Below are 8768 nucleotides of genomic sequence, written 5' to 3' on the forward strand. Positions count from 1 at the left end.
TCTTCAAGGATCGACATCGAAGCATTTCAAATCATCGTGCAGTCATCTAGGAGAGCAAATCATCAAAAAAGAGAAAGTTTGACGACCCTCCATCAAATCAATCGTCTACGAAGATTCAGTTAAGCGACCCTCCTTCATTTAATAAATCATTCTTCAAGTTCCGACGCCAAGCACTTCAAATCATCGTGGAGTCATCTGATATATGATTTATTTACACCATTTCTCCTCTTTATTTTCATGCATTTCGACTCCATTTGAGTCGGTTTTGTGTATCTTACCTTGCATTTTGTACCCCGATTCCCTAGTCTATGATATTATGTCCGTCTTGCAGGATTTGGGGCGGAAATAGAGGAATCGGAGCAAGGGAGACGGTTCGAGAAGCTAAGCATGAAGAGAAGAGGATGGAAAGGTGATAAGAGGTGACCAGGCGGTAGGCCGGTCAGCCGGTTGGGACTCCCCTATACTTAGCCAAGGAAAAAGGGGTGGAAAAGTTATAGCGAACTCCCAGCCGGGTAGGCCACCGGCGGCCGGTCAGCCGGCTGGGAGTACAAGAAGAAGGAAGAAAAGAGCAAATGTTACAGGGAACTCCCAGCCGGGCAAGCCATCGGCAGCTGGTCTGCCGGCTGGGAGTGCAAGAAAAAGGACGACAGTCAACATAAAAATGAAAAGTAAAGTGAACTCCCAGCCGGTGGACCACCGGCAGCTGGTCCACCGGCCAATCACACCTGATGACTTGATTTCCCCTTAATTTTTACAGAGAACTCCCAGCCGGGCAGACCAACGGCGGCCGGTCCACCGGCTAGGACTTCCCTTCCGCATTTTGACTTTGCTTGTAATTTCCAACCTAATTTCCGTGTAAACTATAAATACCCCCTCCCTTAATCATTTGGACAGACAACCCTAGATCTAAAATTATTTCCCTAATTTTATGCAAACTCTCTTAAGCAAGTTTTAATCTTTCCTTAATCAAACCTTAATTACTTGATAAATTAGCTTAGAATTAGTTGTTCTCAATTGTTTACATTTAGTATTGGGTTGTAAATTGAAGATTGGTGAAGATTATTCTTCTATTTAATCCAAGATTGCAACTTTGTCTTCCATTTGGTATAATCCTTCTCTTATTATTGTTCAACTTTCAATTGTTTACATTTTAAGTTACTTGATTAGTTTATCTTATAAACATGATTTTCTCTACTTATTCCATGCCAAAATCTCCATCTTTTGTGTTTGTTATTACAAGTATGTGTGAGTAGTGCCCTACTAGGATGGAGGGAGATCTCTTGTAGAATTGTAGGGGAGGATTAAGACATAGGAAGAATGAAACTATTGAGTCTTTGCTTGTTGATTTTATCATGCACACAAGGTGTTTGTGAGAATGCTTGAGGGAGAATTTGAGCATTTAATCTATCTTTCTACTTGTTGGGGGAGAGCTTGACTAGTAATTAGGAAACACATGTTAAAATCAAGGTTTGGTTAATTAAGTGAGGGCTTAATCAATCTTACTTTAGGGGTTAGTCTCACATCGAGAGATCGAGTCTTTCTCTTGCATATGTTCTTTGGTTTTACCTTTCTATGCTCATGTCCCCCCTTCCCTACATGAGTGAACCTGATATTCTAGTTCTCTTAATCATCGTCTTTTACCATCTTAAACATTTTGTCGTTCTTTCTATTGTTTTAGTCCAGTTCCGTAGTTAGCTTAAACCAACCCACTTCCTAATATCGAACTAAACTAGTATCTTAAACAAACAATCCTAGAGTCATAATAACCATCCTTTGGGTTCGACCCTCACATACACACGACAAGCTCGTACACTTGTGAGGAATAAATATAAAATTTGACAACAAGTTTTTGGCGCCGTTACCGGGGACGGTGATATTGGATAGGATTATTTGTTTTTTCATCTAGGCTTAGTTCTTTTAATTGTTGTTTGTTTCTCCATTTTGTCCTAGTGCAATCTTTGCATTGAGACTATTTGATCTTTTGTTGAGTGCATGAGTAGGTGCTATATCGGACCTCTTTTCCCACTTGATCGTGAGATCGAGAAAACGTTTCGGCCAAGAAGAAGACAAGCTCTATCGGCAATAAAAAGATCTCCACCTTTGGTTAACCCACCAAACACCCAAACCTTCACAATTGAGCATCCAAATACACTACCCTCTTCCTCCACCCTATCACCTCTCCACATCCCACCAAACAACCTTTTCACCAAACAACTCTCCAATCAACTCACTACAAAATTCACCAACACATTCTCAATACTCCATCCATACCAACACCACCGAATCTCCACGAAATAACCTAGTAAACGACGATATGGCGGATCAACCTATGGGATATTACAATATCCCAATCGGGCTTGTTCGGCAATTGATTATGGAGCTCTTGCTCCCAACACCTTTGAGCTTCGACACCATATGATAAATTACATGCAACAAGATGTCTACCATGGGATGAAAAGTGAGGATGCCCATCAACATCTCACAACATTCAAGGAGAAAGCGGGTTCAATCAAGCACAATGGGGTAACCGAAGAGCAAATACTCCTAATGCTTTTCCCTATCACCTTGAAAGACAATGCTAAGAAGTGGTTAAATTCTCATGAGCCGGGTACATTTGCCACTTGGGAAGCGTTGTCCAAAGCTTTCACCAATAAGTTCTACCTACCATCTAAGACCGCAAGAATTCGCCATGAGATTCAAACCTTCAAACAAAGACCCATGAAAACTCTAAGTGAAGGTTGGGAATGTTTTAAAGATCTCCTCTCATCTTGTCCACACCATGGCATCCCAAAGTGGATGACCACCCAAACCTTTTTCCAAACTCTTGAAACAAAAGTTTCGGGACATGATCGTGGCGGCATCCGGTGGAATTTTGACAACATGAACAACGCTCAAATCACGTAAATGATCCAAAACATTTCGAGATGGAGAGTAGTTATGCTAGAGATATGGACTACAATAGTGAAGGGCCTTCTAAAATAGAAGTGGAATACAAGGCTAAGTTGGATGACTTGACCAAGAAGTTTGAAGAGTTTAAAATGGAAAAGAAACATGGGGACTTAAAGCATGTCAATGAGGTCGGACCTAGTCATTCCAAGGTCTACTATGTCCAAGAACCTAGGTCTCCTCTTAGACACTATCCTCCCCAAATGAATTGTGAATATTGTGGCGGTGTGGGGCATACAATCGAATATTGCTCATCTATTCTACAAGATGACTAACAAGAATACTTTCCTCTTCAAGGGTGATGTATCACTTTTATATACACTTTTATAACTCCTTTCATGTTGTTTTGATACCTTTTCTGTGCCTACTATATTATTTATATGCCTTTATTAGTGAAACGTCGATACTGCCGCTACTTTATGTTTTAATGCAGAAATGACGCATTACGAGGTGAATCAAGTAAAGATGAGCATTGCGGTTATGGCTGTTAGGTTTGTTTACCTATTATTAGACTCCTCTAATAATGAACTAATTAATTCTTAATTATTTGTTCTTTAGATCTAGTGCATGCATAACAAAATAAGAGATTTATAAGAAAACAATGTCCCTTACATTGTTAATTTCGGTTTTGTGGGCACAAGTAAGGTCTCCTACCTTCACTTGTTCTTGAGCTATTATGAGTATTAGGATGATCCTTCAAAGACTCCAAGTATAGAAGCCACTCCTTTTGATTTCACCCAAGATTAGCCCTTATCTCTACTAAGTAACATTTGCTAGATTTTTGTTTAGTAGTTTACCTTAAAATTGATTACTAATACTCATATATTACACTAATAATATTAGTAATTTGATTGAACAATTTGGATCATGATTTCTCTAATTTTAGAGAAAAATGAACTATGAAAGAGAAGAAGTATTTGCATGTGAATAGAATGAATGATTAAGGAGTAAAGAAGAGAACAAATTCTCTTCAAGTAAGAGCATGGCAACCGTGGGGTTCAAGAACAAAATGCCCAAATTTGGCATCTTCTTTTTCTTTTACTCTTCTCCATAATGTAGGTTTGTAAGGCTACTATTGTAGGCATGATTATATTAATCTTATCACATAAAATAATATTATCCACACTCCACTACAACCTCCATTTCGGCCCACTTACATAAAATGGACTACCATTTTATTTTGTCAATTGTCACACAATATGTCACATGTAATATGTTACATGTTATTAATTAATTTAATGCATATTTATCATATAAATATCATTTTACAAATTAATTAAATTACATACAACAAATTGACTAGTGATATTTGATCACATAAATAAAATGGGTCATATAATTGTAATTCACAACATCTTGTAATTATAATTAACCATTCATTCTTATCGCTATTGTTTCTCAAACAATAAACAATTTTAGTAATAAAGCATTTTTATTACTAAAGTAAATCTTATTTAATCCCATTACAATAAGATATCAGTATTCTCTCTCACAAGTGAATTGTTCAATTTTTAAGGAATTGAACAACTTGTATCGTCATACAATTAACCAACTTTACTGATTAGGGCATCATCCTTTAGGTGCGACTTTAAGGGATCAACTGACCACCACCGTCCTACGACAGTAACGTCAAACTCTAGCAAGCCAATCGTTACCGATTAATGTTGATCAGTTGACTATATAAATGAATCATCCCTTACGTATTCTTTATATGAGATTTAATTATGATATTAAATCATTTGATCGCACTATTGTTGAGGATACATATTCCAACAATGGCATAACGAAGTACACGGGGCATGACACGAGAAACGAGGAGACTTGAAGATAAGAAGAGAAGATAAGAAGAAATCAAGCTGTTACACTTGGTTCCTCGATCGAGTACATGAGGGCTCGATCGAGTAAGTTGAGGCTCGATCGAGGATCCTCTCTGATGGATTTATTTCCGTATTTTCCTAAAACACGTCTTGTTTGTAATATATATTCTAAACTCGTAGGGTTTATGTTTTTTACGCTTTTATTACTTTTCGTACGGCCGAAATACTCTAATAAGCTTTCATACTTTGGATCTTTAATCTTTCCTCATTAATTATTAAGGTATTAATCGTTCTTCATAATTTGTTGTTTAAGGTTTATGCTTTTAATTCATTATTATTATTTCATGTCTTCAATTATGTTTACATCCATCTTTATTGTTGTTAATCAATTCACTATGAGTAGCTAAATCATTCATCTAGGATGAAGGGGATCTAGGTTGATTAGAAAGGGGATTATTAATTAATTGTTAGTAATATCGTTTAAACTATCGTGTGATTATTGTTCTTCTTCTAGTTATATGATTTAAGTCCTGAGTCTATAATTAGTGTGGCGAATTAATGCTTTCACCGACATGGTTAAAATTAGTATAGGCTGCGATAATTAGATAGATTGTGTTTAATTATAGCGATTGCATCTTAGACTTAATCTAAAGGGCACAATAGAATTAATTAATCTTGTGACCTTAGATAGTTTGATTGACCTAACAACTGATTAAGATAAACCCCATATAATTGACCTAGTGAACCGGAATCCTAGACTCTTTAACATTATTATTACACATCTTTTAATTCACTTGCTATTAGTTGTTAGAAAACCAACCAAACAAACCCCTCTAAGAAATTGTGACCTTTAAGACAATTTAAATATTAGAAAACCGAATATTACCGCCTCCCTGTGATACCTGTGTTACCACTAGCTATTTTGTTAGTACTAAGATAGATTTATTTTGACTAGGTGATACGACTTTAGCCTTATCAATTTGGCGCCGTTGCCGGGGAGGCAACAATTCTCTTGTTTGTTTTTGTTAATTTTGTCTTTTTGACTCAGGGAACCTAGTTATTCCTTGAGATCGTTCTCACACTTTTCTTGTTAGTTTCGTGTATGCCCAAGTCAACGAGGTCCGAGATTCTTCCAATAGATCCTGAGCCAGAGAAGACTTTTCGCTACAGACGAAAGTTTCAGAAAGAAGTGGGTCAAGTAGAAGACTTGAGTTTACTTGACGTTGAGACGGGGCATTCTACTACTTCAGAAAATCAGTCCTTAGAAGAGGACACTATTTCTGATCTTGATATTCCAGTTCCTGAGATTACCATCATGCCTACTTTAGCAAGTCATTCCGAGCCTACTTTGGCTTCCATCCCAAAAGGATTCAATCTCCCTACTTCAGATAATGGAACTTTTGAGATTCGTCCGTCTTACATCAATTTGGTGGAACGAAATTTATTTGGAGGCGGAGCTACTGAAGACCCTGCAAAATATATGGAGAAATTCGTTACTTATTGTTGTTCCATCCCTTTACCTGCTGGGGTGACATAAGATCAAGTGAAATAGGTGCTCTTTCCTTTTTCTCTAAAAGATGGTGCTGCGGAGTGGTTGCGAGATTTAGATATGGAGGATGAAGGATTTACTGACTGGAATACTCTAGCTCTTGCTTTCTACAAGAGGTACTTCCCACCCCAGAAAACTAATGCGTTGAGAAGTCAAATTACTAGTTTCAAGCAAGCAGCTACTGAAGATTTGAATGAAGCATGGATTCACTTCAAACGTTTGCTCCGTTCCATTCCCCATCATGGCTTTCAACAGTGGTTTCTTTGCAACCAGTTTTAACGGGTTGTACGACGACCATCGTGCTTTACTAGATTCTTCAGCTAATAGGAGGTTTCAGGACAACACTAATGATGCTACCACATGGAAGTTAATTGAATAGATTGCTACCCATACTGCTAAGTATGGAAATCTTAGGGGAAGTACACGTGGGAATGGTGGAGATAGCGCTCTTGCGGCGCAGTTAGAGGCTATTTTTGCCCAAATCGCTGAGATGAAGACCACCCAATCTTTGGGTAATAAAGAGGTAGTTCATGCTATGAGTCAACAAGAGGAGTCTTATGCGCGGTGTGGTATAGATGGTCATAGTGCAGCTAAGTGTATGAGCACATAGGATCAAGTTAATGCCTATCAATCTTTTAGGCAAGGTACACCTTTCTCTAACTTTTACAATGAAAGAATGAAGGAACATCCTTTCCTTTAATGGTCTAGTCAGAATGTGCAAAATCCACAGCCATAACAATCACAGAAAAATCCATATACTATTCCTCAGAACCGTGGTAATCAAGCACAAGGAGGGTATCAAATGCAAAATCAAGGAGGTCAGCAGTTTAATAATCAATATCAACAACTTCCTCAATAAACTCCTCAACAAATTCCTCAACAAGCTCTAAATAATGAGATGGCAGAGTTGAGAGCTCTCTTACAACAAACCTTGTCAATGCAACAAAAGCAGACGGCTCAAATCTCTGAGCCGATTGCCCATAATAAGATGTTGGATACACAAGTAGCTCAGATGGCGGTTCATAATTCTTCAAAACAGCCCGGAAATATTCCTCCTCAAGGTAAGAAAGCTCATGAGCAAGCTAATGTCATTCAATTGAGGAGCGGTACCACATATCAAAATCCGGAATTGCCAAGTAATGAAGAAGAATTGCCCACTAATGAAGATGAGGTACCCTATATGCATCCTAAGGGATTGGGTAATTTGGAGCTAAGTGACGATGAAAAAGAAGTTGACAAAACTGAAACATGAGACGAGAATAAAAGCGAGAAAAAGAAAAAAATATGGAACTGTGTTGGTTACTCGATCGAGTAGCCCCGGACTCGATCGAGGAAGTTCGGTGCTCGATCGAGCGCTACCCAGGCTCGATCGAGGCACCCCCCCCCCGGTTGATGACGGTGTTTCAAAAATCAATTCTAAAGCAAAGGAAGCCGAGCCGATTACTATTGCACTACCTTTTCCGCATCGTCAACAAAAGTCTAAGCTGGACAAGCAGTTTTGAAGGTTTATGGAGGTAGTGAAGAACTTACAGGTAAGTGTTCCTTTTACTGAGTTGATCACTCAAGTGTCGGCTTATGCGAAGTTTATGAAAGAGATATTGACAAGGAAGAGGTCTTTTGATGAGGTGGAGATCGTTGCTTTTACTCAGAAGTGCAGCACCGTATTGCAAGCTAATTCACCACCTAAGCTTAAGGATCCAGGGATTTTTTCTATCCCTTGTCACATCGGTCATCTTGCTACTAGTAAAGCTCTTTGTGATTTAGGAGCTAGCGTTAGTGTCATGCCTTATTCTATTTGTAAGAAATTAAATATGGGTCAAATGACTGTTACTAATATGACTTTGCAGATGGCTGATCGATGTATTAAACACCCATTGGGGTTTTTGGAGGATGTTCCTATTCGAGTTGGAAAATTCTTCATTCCCGTTGATTTTGTTGTCTTAGATATAGCTGAGGACAACCAAGTTCCTATCATCTTGGGTAGACCATTCCTTCACAGAGCGGGGGCGGTTATAGATGTTAGCTAAGGGAGACTGACTTTAGTTGTGGGGGATGATACTATTGCTTTTAACTTAGAAAAAGCTTTGAAACATCCCATGATAGAAGAAACTTGTCATAGTATTGATGGTGTTGATTTTACTATTGATGAGTGTCTTGATATGTGTTTAAGCAGGGATCCTCTAGAGATTGTCCTGGTTTCTGATCCAGATACTGAGACGGGTTCATGGAGTCAAGAAGTGGATGAGATTGAGAAGTTGCTTACTGAAGAAGAATGCCCTAAGCAAAAGGTATACAGCTTAGGTAGCCCATCTAAGGTTACTGAGGTAAAGAAACCTGAACTTAAACCCCTTCCCTCTCATCTTAAGTATGAATTTTTGGATGACTGTGAAATGAACCCAGTAATTGTCAATGCTAGCTTAACTGAAGGCCAACTTTCTGCTTTGTTATCCGTTTTG

Source organism: Silene latifolia, chromosome X, assembly GCF_048544455.1.
Source record: "Silene latifolia isolate original U9 population chromosome X, ASM4854445v1, whole genome shotgun sequence".
In the NCBI taxonomy this organism is placed as follows: Eukaryota; Viridiplantae; Streptophyta; class Magnoliopsida; order Caryophyllales; family Caryophyllaceae; genus Silene; species Silene latifolia.